General features: G+C 44.3%; 2 long non-coding RNA genes across 2 annotated transcripts; one reads left to right on the forward strand and one right to left on the reverse strand.

The window, feature by feature from the left end:
- Positions 1-5,658: 5,658 nt before the first annotated feature.
- Positions 5,659-13,633, reverse strand: LOC127489228 (uncharacterized). The gene is made up of 3 exons (XR_011384019.2): positions 13,508-13,633; positions 10,432-10,505; positions 5,659-9,691 (listed from the first exon to the last, which is right to left on the reverse strand). It is a non-coding gene; the product is annotated as an uncharacterized LOC127489228 (long non-coding RNA).
- Positions 10,542-14,379, forward strand: LOC149120835 (uncharacterized). Its single transcript, XR_016224905.1, has 2 exons — positions 10,542-13,829; positions 14,016-14,379. It is a non-coding gene; the product is annotated as an uncharacterized LOC149120835 (long non-coding RNA).
- The last annotated feature ends 1,489 nt before the right edge of the window (positions 14,380-15,868 follow it).

The following is a 15,868-nucleotide window of genomic DNA, read 5'->3' on the forward strand; positions in this document are numbered from 1 at the left end:
TTCACGCCTGGTGTGGACAAGAGCACTGAAGCCGGGGAGATTTGCACACTGCACAGGGCATAACGAGTGCCGTGATTCTGGGCGCAGATTCACACCTGCTGGGCATCAGAGAATCAGACGAAAGATCTTACATGTGCAGAGAGTTTTAGCCATGCCACTCATCTCATTCAACACCAGAGTGTTCATAACAGAGTAAAACCCGACGGATGCTGTGAGTGTGAGTCTCCTGGGAAACCCTTTGCCGGCAACCCCAGCCTGATTAAACACCGGAGAGTTCACGCTGGAGAAGGGCCTTCCCAGGGCAATGATTGTGGGAAACTCTCCCCGAACAGCCCTTTTGGGGGCAGTGAATGTGGGAAGGCCTTCAGCCGTTGCTCCGACTTCTGCTGCTTTTCCCAGGTGCAGTGACTTTACCTGCTACAACACAATGCTGGCCCCTCTTGTAATGGTTTTTATTTCTGTAAAATCAGTAATAGTCCCTGCTCTTGTTTCTAATTGTTTTAGTAATTTGTTTTTCTCTCTTTTTCCTTGGTAAAAATAGCTAAAGTTTAGTTATAGTTGTTCATCTTTTTTTTTTGAAAGGCAGAGTGGACAGTGAGAGAGAAAGACAGAGAGAAAGGTTTTCCTTTTGCCGTTGGTTCACCCTCCAATGGCCGCCGGGGCCGGCACGCTGCGGCCGGCGCACCGCGCTGATCCGATGGCAGGAGCCAAGTACTTCTCCTGGTCTCCCATGGGGTGCAGGGCCCAAGCACCTGAGCCATCCTCCACTGCACTCCCTGGCCACAGCAGAGAGCTGGCCTGGAAGAGGGGCAACCGGGACAGAATCCGGCGCCCCGACCGGGACTAGAACCCGGTGTGCCGGCGCCGCAAGGCGGAGGATTAGCCTATTGAGCCGCGGCGCCGGTGTTGTTCATCTTTTTGAACCACTGACTTTGGTTTTGCTGACTCTATGTTGTTTTTCTGTTCTCTAGGTATCTCTAATGTCTTTATTCCTCCCTTCCTCCTACTAGCTTTGGCTTTTTTTAAATTTTATTTGAAAAAGAGATAGAGATTTTCAATCTACTTGTTCACTCCTCAAATGACTGCAACAGCCAGGCCTGGGTCAGGCTAACACCAACATTTGGGAGCTCAATCCATGTCTCTCTCGTGAATATCAGGGACTCAACTACTTGAACTATCCCTGGCTGCCTCCCAGGGTGTGCATTAGCAGGAAGCCGGATCAGAAGTGGAACTGAGACGCAGATCAGGTACTCCAGTATGGGATGCAGGCAGCCCAAATGGTATCTTAGCTGCCAAGCTAAATGCCTGCCCTAGTTTTGGGTTTCAGTTTGTTTTTCTTTTACTAGTTCTTTAAGTTGTAAAGTTAGATACAACTTTTTAAAAAATTATTTGAAAAAGAGAAAAAGAGCAAGAGTGCCCGTCTGCTGATTTATTCCCCAAATACCCGCAACAAGCAGAGCTGAGTCAGGTCAGAGCTGGGAGCTGGGAGCTCCTTCCAGGCCTCCCACGTGGAGGGCAGGTCCCCAAGTACGTGAGCCATCACCAGCTGCCTCCTGCGCTATGCATTAGCAGACTGTTGAATCAGGAGAGGGGCTGGAACCCGACCCAGGTGCACAAAAACGGGATGTGGGTGCCCCAAGCATGATCCTAACTGCCATGTCAAACAGCCCCAGAGTGAGATTTCTGATCTGAGGTCTTTCTTCTTGCTTAATACAAGCTTGATATCTGTAAAATTGCCTTTTAGGACTGCTTTGACCACATCCCGTACATTTTGGTAGGTTGTATTTTCATTTTACCTCTATTTTATGGCTTCTTTTGTGATGTTTTTCTTTGATATACTGATTATGTTATTTAATTTTTACAAAGTTATGAGTTTTCCAGTTTTCCCTTTGCTCTTTTTTTCTTTTTCTTTCTTTCTTTTCCTTTTCTTTTTTCTTTCTTTCTCTCTTTCTTTCTCTCTCTCTCTCTCTTTCTCTCTTTCTTTCTTTCTTTCTTTCTTTCTTTCTTTCTTTCTTTCTTTCTTTCTGACAGGCAGAGTTACAGAGAGACAGAGAGAAAGGTCTTCCTTCTGTTGCTTCACTCACCAAATGGCCGCTACGGCCAGTGCTGTGCCGATCCAAAGCCAGGAGCCGGGTGCTTCCTCCTGGTCTCCCATGCAGGTGCAGGGCCCAAGGACCTGGGCCACCCTCCACTGCACTCCTGGGCCACAGCAGAGAGCTGGATTGGAAGAGCAACCGGGACTAGAACCCAGCACCTCAACCAGGACTAGAGCCTAGGGTGCTGGCGCCACAGGCAGAGGATTAGCCTAGTGAGCCGCAGCGCCAGCCTGCTCTTTTTTTTTCTAGCTTTATCCTGTTGAGGTCAGCGAAGAGACTGTGTATTAAACTGATTTTTAATGTCTATTCATTCTTGGGATGAGCAGAAGCACGGTTGTGGTGAAGGTAAGACTTCACCAGGTGTTCAGGTGTTGTTTTAGCTATTCGCCTTTTTTTTGCTAAAGTTTGGGCTTTCTCATCACTCTTGCAAGCACATGTTATCTTTGGTCCTTTGGAAAGACAACAAGTAAAATTCCTTGAATATCCCAAACAAACTATTGCTATGATTTTCTCTTGACTGGTCTGCTTTTGTCTTTTTTTTTAATCTATATTTTAGTTTTCTGAGCCCTGTACTAAAAAATCACAATTTTCATGTGGGGAAATTAGTTACATGAAGCAATTCAAAGATGGTGCCCAGAGGAAGTAAGGTGGGTGAAATCCAAAGTTGTTTACCACCAAAGCTAATTGGCCATGCAACATCAGGGGAGGTAACAAAACTAGTAACAAATGTATAGACATATGGCTGGTTCTATAGAAATCGCCCCGTAAAATGACCGTTTAAGTGATTGGTTGGTCCTTAGCCCTGCCCCAGTGACTCTGCAGTTTTGTGCTATAAAAGGCTCTGTTACGTGTGAAATAAACGAGTTCTTGCTAGACTTGGCTCCCAGCTGCATCTGATTGTCTCCAGGATCAGGAGGCTGGGGAACAGGTGAGTGGCTCACTTACATTTCCTCGGACCCAGTCCATCCTGTACGGGTGGACTAAGACCCTGCATTTCATACTCAGACCATCACAACCCATGCCCATGGGAATCTCTGGCTATTTTGTGTCTTTGAAAAGATCCTAATTTTTTTAAAGAATCATTGCTCTCTGTCCCAAGCTGTTCCACAATCACCTGTAATCACCTCTGTCCATTCCTGGAAGTAGTCATTTCTCCAGAAAGTCTTGGCTAATTTTGGGAAGAATGCTATTGAAGGAAGAATGTTACAGACTGAGTATGTCTCCTCCAGATGCATACGCTGAAGCCCCAATCCTCAACGTGATGCCATTTGAAGGTGAGACACTTGGGGGATGATTAGGTTTAGATGAAGTCGTGAGGGTAGAATCCCCACAAGGAGACTGCTGTGCTTTCAAGAGCAGAGGGCGACATCTCTCTTCATAAAGCAACAGAGATAAAAATGAATCAGGTAAAATGTTATCAAAGACGGTGGCAATTTTGCTCTCCTTTCCACTTTCCTCTATGTTGAAATGTTCATAGGAAAAAAGTCAAGAAAGGAATGTTTAAAGGAGTAGTTGGCTTTGCTACTGTATTACTGACTTCCAATTTCTATTTAACTTCGGACAGTGTAGATCACAGGCTGTTGACATTTTCACACACATTAAAAGTGAGTATCTTTCAAAAACTTGATTCAGTTTAAGAGGTAATTTCCACATGAATATCCTCTCCTGTTCCTTTCCTTCTACAAAATTTTATCAGAAAGATTCACCTACAGTTCTAAACTGGACAAAGGGAGGCATTGCTAGACTAACTACATCTGTAGGGTTTTACGATCAAAGTTTCACTAACAGGTAGAAAAAATAATGAAACTAAGATTACGGAGCAAAGAATGCAAGTTCTATTAATCATCATTTTGAAAACAATACCCCATAGTGGTAAGCACACTGGCTCTCCTGTTTGTTAACTATGCTGGTCCCCTGTTGATATCTAAGTATAAAACTTCATGCTTTCAACATTGTGAACATTAAATAATGTTTATTATCTTTCCCAAAAAGTTCACTGGTATGATTATTCTAATACTTTAAACACAAGAATGACAAATGAAGCCTTATTTTCTGAATTACATTATAAATTCTCTAATTCAGACAGGCCCTAACTTACAATGGTTTGAGTTTTGATTCTTTGGCTTTTTGATTATGTGAACTGATAATGTATTCAGTAGAAACCACACTGTAAACTTTACTCTTTTTGGTAAATTACATGAGATATTCAATATTTTATTATAAAATGGACTTTGTGTTAGATAACTTTTCCCAGGTGTAGCCTACTATAAATGTTCTGAATATGCTTCAGACAGACTAGGCTAAGTTATGATATTCAGCAGGTTATGTGTGTTGTATTAAGTGCATTTTCAATGTCTGACATTTTCAACACATGATGGCTTTATACTGATAGAATCCCACTGCAAGTCAAGGGGCATCTGTATCAGAAAAATGAAAATATCTCTGGAAATCTACCAACAATTTTTGCATTTTGAGTTTTTCTTACCAGCATGAGTTCTCAGATGCTGAACAATGAGCCGCACATGAAAGACTCCACATTCCCACGCCTGAAAGTCTTTCCACATTCCTCTCCTGCATATGGTTTCTCTCTAGTGTGAATTCTCAGATGCTGAACAAGCTATGCACCAGTGCTGAAGGCCTTGCCACATTCCTTACCCTCATAGGGTTTCTCGCCAGTACGAAGTCTTTTGTGTTGAACAAGGTATGGAGAACAGCTAATGGCTTTCCCACATTCCTCACATTCATAGGGTTTCTCACCATTACGGATCCTTTGGTGTTGAACAGGGTATGAGCTACTACAAAAAGCTTTTCCACATTCTCTTCACATGGCTTCTCACCAGTATGGATACTTCGGTAAGTAAGTTGTCCAGACACAGAAAAGGCCTTTCCACATCCCTCACACTCACAGGGCTTCTCACCAGAGTGAATTCTCTCATGTTGAACACCATATGAAAAGGTACTAAAGGCCTTTGAACATTCCTTACACCCAAACTGTTTCCACTAGTGTGAGTATTCTGATGCTGAATAAGTCTCCCATAGGCTATAAGAGCTTTCCCACATTCTTTACCTTCATAGGGTTTCTCACCAATATGGATCCTTTGGTGTTGAACAAAGTATGAGCTACTACAAAGCTTTTCCACATTTTCTACACACAGGTGGCTTCTTACCAGTATGAGTACTCTTGATGTACAATACGTTGATGGCTGCTGAGAAAGGCCTTCCAACATCCCTTATGTTCATGTGGTTACTCGCTAGCATGCCTTCTCCCATGTTTAACACAGGCTGAGCCTTGACTAGAGGCCTTCCCACATTCTTTACATTCATACTTTTCTTAACAGTGTGAGTTCTCTGATGTTGAACAAGATATGAAGAAGCACTAAAGCCCTTCCCACATGCCTTCCATTTACATGGTTTCTCACCGAGGTACAACTTCTGATGTATGACACATTGATGTTCACTACTAAAGTCCCTCCCACATTCTTCCTGTTTTTCCTGGGTATGTGTTCTGCCATGTTGAACAAATGCTGAGCCTTGACAAAAAGTCTTCCCACATCCCTGTATCCAAATGGTCTTTCTCTGTTAAGAATACTCTGTTGTAGAGCAAAAGATGTACAATTTTTATAAGTGGACATTTCGTCATAATTGGTTATCTCACATTTCAATTGCAAATCTGAAAGCAAATTAAAATTTTTTTTGTTTTCCTATGTAGAACAAATAGATTCCTATGGAAGAAAAAAGACAAAATACCATAATACTAAAATATAGTTGTGATAGTCAAAAAAGGAGGAATGAAGAGATTAATGAGAGTTTATATAAACTAAGGCTGGTTATTAGTGAAACAGGTGTCACTTTATTTGAAGAGCTAATTAAAACATTGACATTCAAGCACCCCCCAGACCCCCTGAACCAGAATACACAGCAAATGAATGTTCCTGTGCATCTATTTTTTTAAAAAAGCATTTTACTGAAATATAATAAACATACCAAGAAATGCATGTAAGTTTACAGATGAGTTCTTTGTTCTCTGCTCACACTCCTAGCCAACACCCAAGAACAAAACATTACTAGCACCCCAAAGAGTCCTATCTTTCTTTTAATGTGGGAAAGAAGAGTATATTGTCATTCACATGGTATGATTAAGTGAAACAATATTTATAACTTATTGCCAAATTATATGACATCCACATAATTTTTATACTATTATATTAACTATCACAAATAGGAAAAAAATCTGTGATATTTATCTTTTGGGTTTGGCTTATTTCACTTAGCACACTGATTTCCAGTTGTATTCATTCTGTTGTAGATATATTTCATTTTTTTAATACTAAGTAATATTTCATCATGGATATATACATTTGGTATATAGGTATATGTGTGTGTGTGTGCGTGTGTGTGTGTATGGGTGGATATGTCTGCCCATCAGCTGATGGACATCTAGGTTGATTCCAAATGTTAGCTATTGTGAGTTGAACTGCTATTAACACAAGAGTGCAGGCAATTCTTTCATATGCTGATTTCATTTATTTTGGATATATTCCAAAGAGTGAAATAGCTGGGTCATATGGAAGATTTATTTTTATTTTCTGAGGAATCTCCATACCGTTTAACTGGCATTCCCATCAACGTATTAGGGTACCTTTTTCTCTACATCCTCACCATCACTTATTGTTTGTTAATTTCTCTATGTAAGACATTATACCTGGGGTGAGGTGAAACTTCATTGTGGTTTTGATTTGCATTTCCTAGATGGCTAGTGATCCTGAGCATTTTGTCACTTGTCTGTTGCTATCTGCATTTTATCCTTTGAAAAATGCCTGCTCATATCCTTTGCCCATTTCTTAGCAGGTTGTTTTGTTGTTGTTGGGCTTCTTGAGCTCCTTATGTCATCTGTATGTTTTTAATCCTTTATTGAATGCATAGTTTGCAAATATTTTCTCCCATTCTGTCAATTGCCTCTTCACTTTGTTATTTGTTTCCTTTGCTGTGCAGAAGCTTTTTAGCCTGATGGAATCCCATTTGTCAATTTTTGTTTTCATGGCCTGTGTTTCTGGAGTCTTATCCAAGAAGTCTTTGCCTAGGCCAATGTCTTAGAGCAGTTCACCTATGTCTTCCTCTAGTAATTTAATGGTTTCAGGTCTTAAGTTTAGATCCTGGATCCATTGAGTTGAATTTTGTATGTGGTTTAAGGTAGGGATCTTGTTTCAAACTTCTGCGTGTGGAAATCCAGTTTTCCCAACACCACTTATTGAAGAGACTATCATTTATACAGGGAATGATTTTAGCTAGTTTGCCAAAGATGAGTTTGTTGTAGATATAGATATGTGGATTCATGTCTGGGGTTTCTATTCTGTTCCATTAGTCTACAGGTCTACCTGTGCATCAAATTTTTAACATCTGTAACAAATGCTTGTGACACAGATGAAATTTTCACTTGTGTAACCTATATTTCATCCCTCCATCCCCTCCTCCACATTTCTCTCTGTACTTAAATTAAAATCCATCTAACTTTTTATAAATAATGTGGTCCTTGCTTACCTATCAGGCCTCATGCCAAGCCACATTTCTCTTGGTTCCTATTCACATCACTTCCCCTTTCAGCACCTAGAATGTATCACAAGCTTTCTCATCTTTTGGTTCCATGTGTAGGTGGTATCATTTCCCAGAAAGCCTTTGGCATGGGTTCTTTGCAGACCAGATCTTTCTCGTCCTATACATGTTTAAGGTAAAATGTCATTGCACCAAGAATGTTGTAAGCTGCTGGCTTTGTCTAAGAACATTCATTTCTTTATATTCTGTTCCTATTACTTCATTTCTTTGCTTTCCCACTGGCTTTCAGTATATAAATAGCAATATATTCTTCATTTATTTCTCCCAAACTCCCTGTACTAGACATTATTTTGGCTCTCATGCCCTTTGCCCACTTGCTAAGCCAGTGAATATGTTGTATCACATGGCAAAGAAATACTTATCAGTTGATTTATGATAGGGACTGGATCACTCCAGATGGGCCCTCAAAGCAGAGCTTTTTCCTTGCTGGGGGTGCAAGAAGTCAGAGAGATTTAGCAGAAAGGAAGTCAGGATAGTCACAGCGTGAGAAGGATGGCTCCTGCCAGACAGAGATAAATTCTGCCAGTAACCGGTGAGCTCGGAAGAGGACCCTGAGCCCCAAAGAACAGGAGCTATGGTTGATATCAGTTTTTTCTCCACATATTTACTTAATTAACTTATCAGAAAGGCAGAGTGACAGGCAGAAGGGGAGGAACACAGATCTTCTATCCACTGGTTCACTCCCTAAATGGCTGCTACAGCCAGGTCTGGGCCAGGCCAAAGACAGGAGCCAGTGACTCCAACTGGGTTTCCCACATGGGTAGCAGGGTCCCAAGCAATTGGGCCACTCTCTGCTGCCTTCCTATGCATATTAATGGAATTGAATCAGAAGTGAGCAGCTGGGACTTGAAGCTCCAATATGGGATGCTTGTATAACAAGCAGCAGCTCAACATGTATGCCACAATGCCAGCTGAGTTGATATCTTGACTTGGCTATGCTGCACTGGACTTCTACTCTATAGAACTACAATTGAGGGTGGTTTTAAGCTACTAAGTCTATGATGTAGTCTATGATAGTTTATTACAAGCATAGTTTGTTACAAGCAGTACACATTAATACATTCTTCAAGAGTGGGCCCAACCCATGTCAATCAACACAAAACTATAACCCATTGATATACAGAAGGAATTGGCTGATAACAAGCAACAAACAAAATCATTGGACAAAATAAGTTAAATCAGGATGCTAAAGGGCAATCATTGTCAATCCACTAATATGAATGAGGGAATCCTTGAAACAATGTCTAGAGTGAGACAGAGAAGGTACAGGTAAAGTTCAGATATCTTGTGCCAAAAAGGAAGGAAAATATCAGATTCATGGGTTCCTAAACTCTTCAAATTATATTAATTAAATATGTACAGCTTTTTGTATGTCAGTCATAGCTCAACAAAGTGGGTAAAAAAATTGGGATGGATATTTGGCGAAGCGGTAAGACACCACTTTGCAATGTCCACACCCTGTATCAGAACACCTGAGTTCTAGTACCAGCTCCACTTCCAATTCTAGCTTCTTGCTAATGTACACTGTGGGAGGCAGCAGGTGATGGCCCAAGTCGTTGGGTCTCTGCCACCGAGCTGGGAATCTGACGGAGTTCCATAACTGGCCTAAAAGTCATCTTAAGAATGGGAGTAAGAGTTGGCGAATTACTTCATCTTTGTAAATATACACTGAACCAAATGTCTCAGCTTGGTCTAATTCTGTCAATCTAAGAAAATACTTTCACATTGTTATTTGGTATCCCTTTCTCAACACTTCTTCCTGCTTTTTTTAAAAAAAAGATTTATTTATTTATATGAAAGTCAGAGTTACACAGAGAGAGGAGAGGCAGAGAGAGAGAGGTCTTCCATCCGCTGGTTCACTCCCCAGTTGGCTGAAACAGCTGGAGCTGCGCCAATCCGAAGCCAGGAGCCAGGTCTTTCACATGGGTGCAGGGGCCCAAGGACTTGGGCCATCTTCTACTGCTTTCCCAGGCCATAGCAGAGAGCTGGATCGGACATGGATTAGTGGGGACTCAAACTGGTGCCCCTGCTTTTTTTTTTTTTTTAAGATTATTTATTTATTTGAAAGGCACAGTAAGAGAGAGAGGAAAGAGAGAAAGCATTCATTCCCTGATTCACTCCCCAAATGGCTACAATGGCCAAAGCCTGGAACTTGGAACTCCATCCAGGGTCTCCCATGTAGGGGGCAGGGCCCAAAAACTTGGACTATGATCCACTGCTTTCCCAGGCACATCAGCAGGGAGCTAGATCAGAAGCAGAACAGCTGGAACGCAAACTGGCACTTTGACATGAGATCTCATCTTATTAACAAGGTGATCAGTCATCTTATCAGGTCCCTGGGGAATTCCAAATCTTCTGACGTGTGGTCCAATGAAGCCATCAGATGAAGCCCATGGCTCTTAACTCCCCAGCCACAGACTGCCCGGGGAGCTTAAACAATTTTCTAGGACATTTCACTCCTTCACTGCCCTATGGTAGCCCCCCGGCAAGACATCCCGCATCGTACCTGCTCCGTAATTTACTCAATGAATGCATGAACGCCAGTTAGAAAAAAACAGTCTCATAAGGAGGAAACAGGTACTTGGCATCATTCCTCCAAACAGGAGGAATTCAAGAGGTAGGTGATTAGATGGTGCCGTCTTAGGCAGAACACTTCAGGCTAATTCATGAAAAATACTTATGTAACCTACAAATCCCAGCATGTCAAGGAGAAACACCGACTTACGTGAGCCATGCCTTTAGGAACGTGAGAACCAATCCGTCTCTGTTGGAGTTCTATCAGACTCTGGGAAACCCAAGCTGGAAGAAAAGGAGGCTTCGATGTCCACAGATGACGGAAGCCAATAAACCTTCTTGTCCCTCCCTGTCAGCCTCCTTACAGGCTACGACCACCTGCAGACAAAATTTGGGAAGAGTGGGGGGGTCGAAGCCCACGGAACCCAGCTGCTCACAGCTGCACGCAGGGCAGACCTCTTCCTGGAGGCAGAATCACAAACGCCTACAGTGTTCCGGCCAGGCCCCTCTGGAGGAGGCTGACGCCTGCAGGGTTCCGGCCAGGCCCCCCTGGAGCAGGCTGATCTACGTCTGACACTGGGCTCCATGGCTCTCCTTGACAGATTCTCCTCGTTCCACCCTCACACTCTGGATGTTGAAAAACAGTCCATATCACCCAAGCCAGAACTTTTTTCATGGTGCCAGGAGAGGGTGAGGTCAGCCAAGACAGGACAAGTAGAGAAAATAGAAGAACTCGATCAGGCTCGATTTTCTCATCACTAATACAGGGTTAAGAACACCACTCACTACATATGGTTCTCTTGAAGAGTAAGAAAACCCACAGAAAACACTTAATAGAAGAATTGTATAACATGAGCTAGCTGTTATTATTGAATTTATTATATGAAGAACATTACATGCCCTTTATTTCATTTTTACAAAAGAAGAACGTTGTTTCTATTCTTTGTGGACACATCTCTCTGGCATGCTTTATTATAATTTTAAGCACAAAATTTAGAAAGCAGCCTTAAGAATATCATTCTACAGGGCTGACACTGTGGTGTAGTGGGTAAAGTCGCCTCCTGCAGTGCCAGCATCTTGTATAAGGTGCCAGTTTGAGTCCCAGCTGCTCCACTTCCGATCCAGCTCTCTGCGATGGCCTGGGAAAGCAGTGGAAGATGGCTCAAGTGCTTGGGACCCTGCACCCACAGAGACCCCAAAGAAGCTCCTGGCTTTGGATCGGCTCCGCTCCAGCCATTGCAGCCATTTGGGGAGTGAACCAGTGGATGGAAGACCTTTTTTTTTCTCTCTCTCTGCCTCTCTCTAACTCTGCCTTTCAAATAAATAATTTTTTAAAAAATCATTCTTAAAAAAAAGCAGAAAAGACTGACACTTGAATTGACACTTGAATTTCTCCCACACTAAAGAGGCCCCACTCTGATATGATGGCTGGAAATATCAAAGCTTGTCACTGGGAAAGTAATTTGTACGACAGGTCTTTGGAAGTCCTTTTACCTGCACTAACAGCTTTTACATAACACTGCTATAATCCTTAAGAGATAACAAAATTTTTCAATGATTTATTTATTTGAAAGGCAGAATGTCAGAAGGAGAGAGAGAGGGAGAGGGAGAGGCAGAGAGAGAAAGAGATCTTCCACCTATTGGTTCACTCTTCAAATGGTGGCAACAGCCAGGTCTGAGCCAGACCAAAGCCAGGAACCAGGAATTCCATCCATCCGGGTCTCCCATACAGATGGCAGGGGCCCAAGCACTCGGACCATCTTCTGCTACTTTTGCAGGTGCAGCAGGTACTCCAACACAGGATGTCAGCATCGCAAGTGGTGGCCTAGCCTGCTGAGCCACGCCAGCCTCGAGGGTCTTTTTCAGACTACAGGAGGCTCAGGGCGTGCTCTTCTCTTCCTGGAGCACGCATGCGCATGGTATGAAGTCCACAGCCTCCTTTTTAAACTAAGAATTAAGAGTCTTTTGCTTCCTAACATAAGTGGTTAGCGTGAATCTATTCTAGACACAAAACAGAACCCTAGTCACAAGCTAGCAAGAAAGAGGGAGAGAATGCATCCCTAAATAACTATTCTATCTTCAGGTTACTCATTTTTTTCACAAGTCTGTATTAACTCTGCCTTCAGAAATTTCATATGCACATCCATTAACTGTACTTTATCAATATAATTAGGCTCATTCACTAACAAGAGTCTTCTCTGGAAGACATAACTCTGGCTAAGTGGTGGTTATAGACTAAGAGAATGAATGCAAAGTGGACGGAATCTTGCCTACGGAAAAGATGCTCACAAACTTGCCAAACCCCTGTTCTCCTTCACTAAATAACCAAAATATTGCCCACAAGAACCTTGCAAAATATCTTAGAAAATCTCATATTTAGATGGGATTCCTAAAGAACTTAAACACTTCTTGACTACCCCTGCCCGTAACTGTGCACATCTCGGGCTCACACGGGTACCCCTTCTCAGGACTAACCCTATTCACCGCCCACCAGTCCATCACGTGAGCGTCCCTGACCTAGCCAGCTGCACGGTCTTGAGCTCTGATCGTGCGCACGGCCATTCCCAGCACAGCCTCACATCCAGAACCAACGGAGGGAAAGGGAGCCGGGCGCTGCTTCCCCAAGCTCCCAGCCTGGCAGGAGGCGCAGTCTCCGCGGGGGAGGTCCCTTGAAGACCCCTCTGGCTCAGAAAGGTCAGCAGCGGTCAGCACGGTGCCGGGACACCGCATCCCGCAGCCCGAGGCCACCCAGACCGGCTTCCTGCTGGCGCACCCCTGGGAGGCAGCGCGGGCTCCAGGCTCCGGCCTGGCCCACACCTGGCCGTTGAGGGCATCTGGGGAGCGCGCCCGCGGAAGGGGGACCTGTCTGTCTCCCTCGCTCTCTCAAATACAGGAGTGACTGGATAAACACACACACACACGACAGAGAACTCGTGCAATCGTAGTTCTGCGTCTCCTGCGGGAGAACATCACCGGAAGGCTTGGTAACCGCCCCGGCGCGGGCCCACTGCCCGGTGCGGACCCGCGCGGCGGCTGGAAACCGAGCCCGAGGCCTAGGTCACGGCGGCACCTCCACAGCTAACGGACGCAGGGGCACCCAGTCCTCGCGGGCACGCGCACGAGCGCACGCAACGACCCCCGCGCCTGAGACCCCGCCAGAGCCCACGGAGCCTCCCTGCCCTCGCGCTCGCCGCCTGTTAGGGTCCGGGTCCCGCGCCGGCCCACGTCCGCAGAGGTCCCCCAGTTCCTCCCATTATTGTTGTCGTCTTCACTCAAGCCCTGGTTACCCCGTGGGGTTGGTCGGAGTCTGCAAAGCCCTTCCCCAGAGAACACGCACTGCCTTAGCCTAAGCTCGCTGCTGGCTGGGCTACGGTAACGAAAAACTGGCAGTGGGATCCGGGGTCCTGGTTGTCCCCGGTGGCCTCTGGGAAATGTAGTCCAAGCTAAATTGGCCTGGCCTCAGTGGCCTTTGGGAAATGTAGTCCAGAGGCGTAAAACGGCCGCGCAAGGACTGCCCACCTGGCGCCCTGGGGACTGGGAGTGCGCAGGCGCAGGAGCGCGCTGGCCGCAGAACCAGGAGCTGGGAGATGACAAAAAAACCTGTAGTAGGTACTAAAATGTTTCCTGACGTTAACGTGAAAATATGGTAGCTATTCAAAATAACTTATATTATTCAATAAAATATTAATAGGCGTAAAGTAACCTGGTATTGCTAATGATAGACTAAACATGTGAGGGAAATGTAGCCGCCCTCTGATAAAACGATTTAATTTTTGTTAAATATTAAAATTATAGGCTAGGGGCCGACGCTTTGGCGTAGCGGATTAACGCCCTGGCCTGAAGTGCCGACATCCCATATGGGCTCCGGTTCTAGTCCCGGCTGCTCCACTTCCGATCCAGCTCACTGCTATGGCCTGGGAAAGCAGAGGAAGATGGCCCAAGTGCTTGGCCCCTGCACCCACGTGGGAGACCTGGAAGAAGCTCCTGGCTCCTGGCTTCAGATCAGCGCGGCTCCGGCCATTGTGGCCAACTGGGGAGTGAACCAGCTGATGGAAGACCTTTCTCTCTCTCTCTCTCTCTCTGCCTCTCCTTTGCTCTCTGTGTAATTCTTTCAAGTAAATAAATAAATCTTTAAAAAATAAAATAAAATTATAAGCTATATTGTTGTGTGGTCTTAAGATTTTTCTTGAGGGGCTGGCGCTGGCATCTCATATGGACACCTGTTTGAATCCTGGCTGCTCCACTTCCTATACCGCTTCCTGCTATGGTCTGGGAAAGCAGTAGAAGATGGACCAAGTCCTTGGGCTCCTGCACCCGTGTGGGAGACCTGGAAGAAGCTCCTGGCTCCTGGCTTTGGATCAGTTCAGCTCCAGCCATTGCAGCCATCTGGGGAGTGAACCAGCAGATGGAAGCTCTCTCTCTGTCTCTCTCCCCCCCCCCCTTTGTAACTCTACCTCTCAAATGAATAAATGAAAAATATTAAAAATGATTTCCTTGAAAAAGAAAATAAATACAATCAGGCTAATTAAACAACTATTACCTAAATTTAAAAGACATGTATCTTTCTGTCCTACCATGCATTACAGTTTTGTTACTCTTCTTGATTACTTTTCCAGTAACATTTCTCTGAACTGCCTGGAGCTTTTACGGTGTAGTTCTTTTTGTTTATGTAGCAGTAAAGCTGAATTCAGGCAAATGTAAGATTCACTTTGCCTTCCAACCCAGCTTTTATTAAGCCCACATCACACTGTCTCCTGTTGTCAGCTCAATAACATTTGAGGACGGAATAGGATTCTGCTTGATGGTAGCAGCAGGCTTTGGCCTTGGAATTGATTCCCAGCTCTGCACGCGTGTCCATCCACTGTGTACTGCAGGCTTTCCCAGGTACAGTGGCTGTGCACGTGCAGACTGCTCCTCTCCCTCTGAACTCCGTTAACCTGGAAACTACAGGGAGAGGGCTTGCTGCCTACTCCCTTCATGTTGATTTTGTAATTGGCCAGAAAATATTCTGGCTGCTTCTGCAAAGGCATTTTTTGGATAAGATTAACGTTGAAATCAGTGGTCTTTGAGTAAAGCACATTAACCTTTATGATTTGGGGTGGGCCATATCCAATCAGTTGAAGGATTTAATATAGACTTCTTCATGCAAGAAGGAATATTTAAAAAAAAAAAAGATTTACTTATTTGAAAGAGTTACAGAGAGGCAGAGAGAAAGAGAGAGAGAAAGAGAGAGAGAGAGAGAGATCTTCCATCCGCTGGTTCACTCCTCAAATGGCCACAACAACTGGAGCTAAACTGATCCGAAGCCAGGAGCCAGGATCTTCTTCCACGTCTCCTGCATGGGTGCGGGGCCCAAGGACTTGGGCCATCTTCTGGAGTTTTCCCAGGCACATCAGTAGGGAGCTGGATCAGAAGTGGAGCAGCTAGGTCTAGAACTGGCACCCATATGCGATGCTGGCCCTGCAGGCTGCGGCTTAGCCCACTGCACCACAGTGCCGGCCCCGCCTTGTATTTTTAATATGTGTCCTTTTCTGTTTGAATGATGACACTACATTTTTTTTTTATTATTGCATTTGAATGGATTTTAGTCTTTTTTCAGAGATCCAGCCACTGGAGGGAGGAGCCTGTTGTGTATAAGATACTGTGTT

Source organism: Oryctolagus cuniculus, chromosome 18 (genome assembly GCF_051225735.1).
Source record: "Oryctolagus cuniculus isolate XC-2025 breed Fujian yellow rabbit chromosome 18, ASM5122573v1, whole genome shotgun sequence".
NCBI classification, from domain to species: Eukaryota; Metazoa; Chordata; class Mammalia; order Lagomorpha; family Leporidae; genus Oryctolagus; species Oryctolagus cuniculus.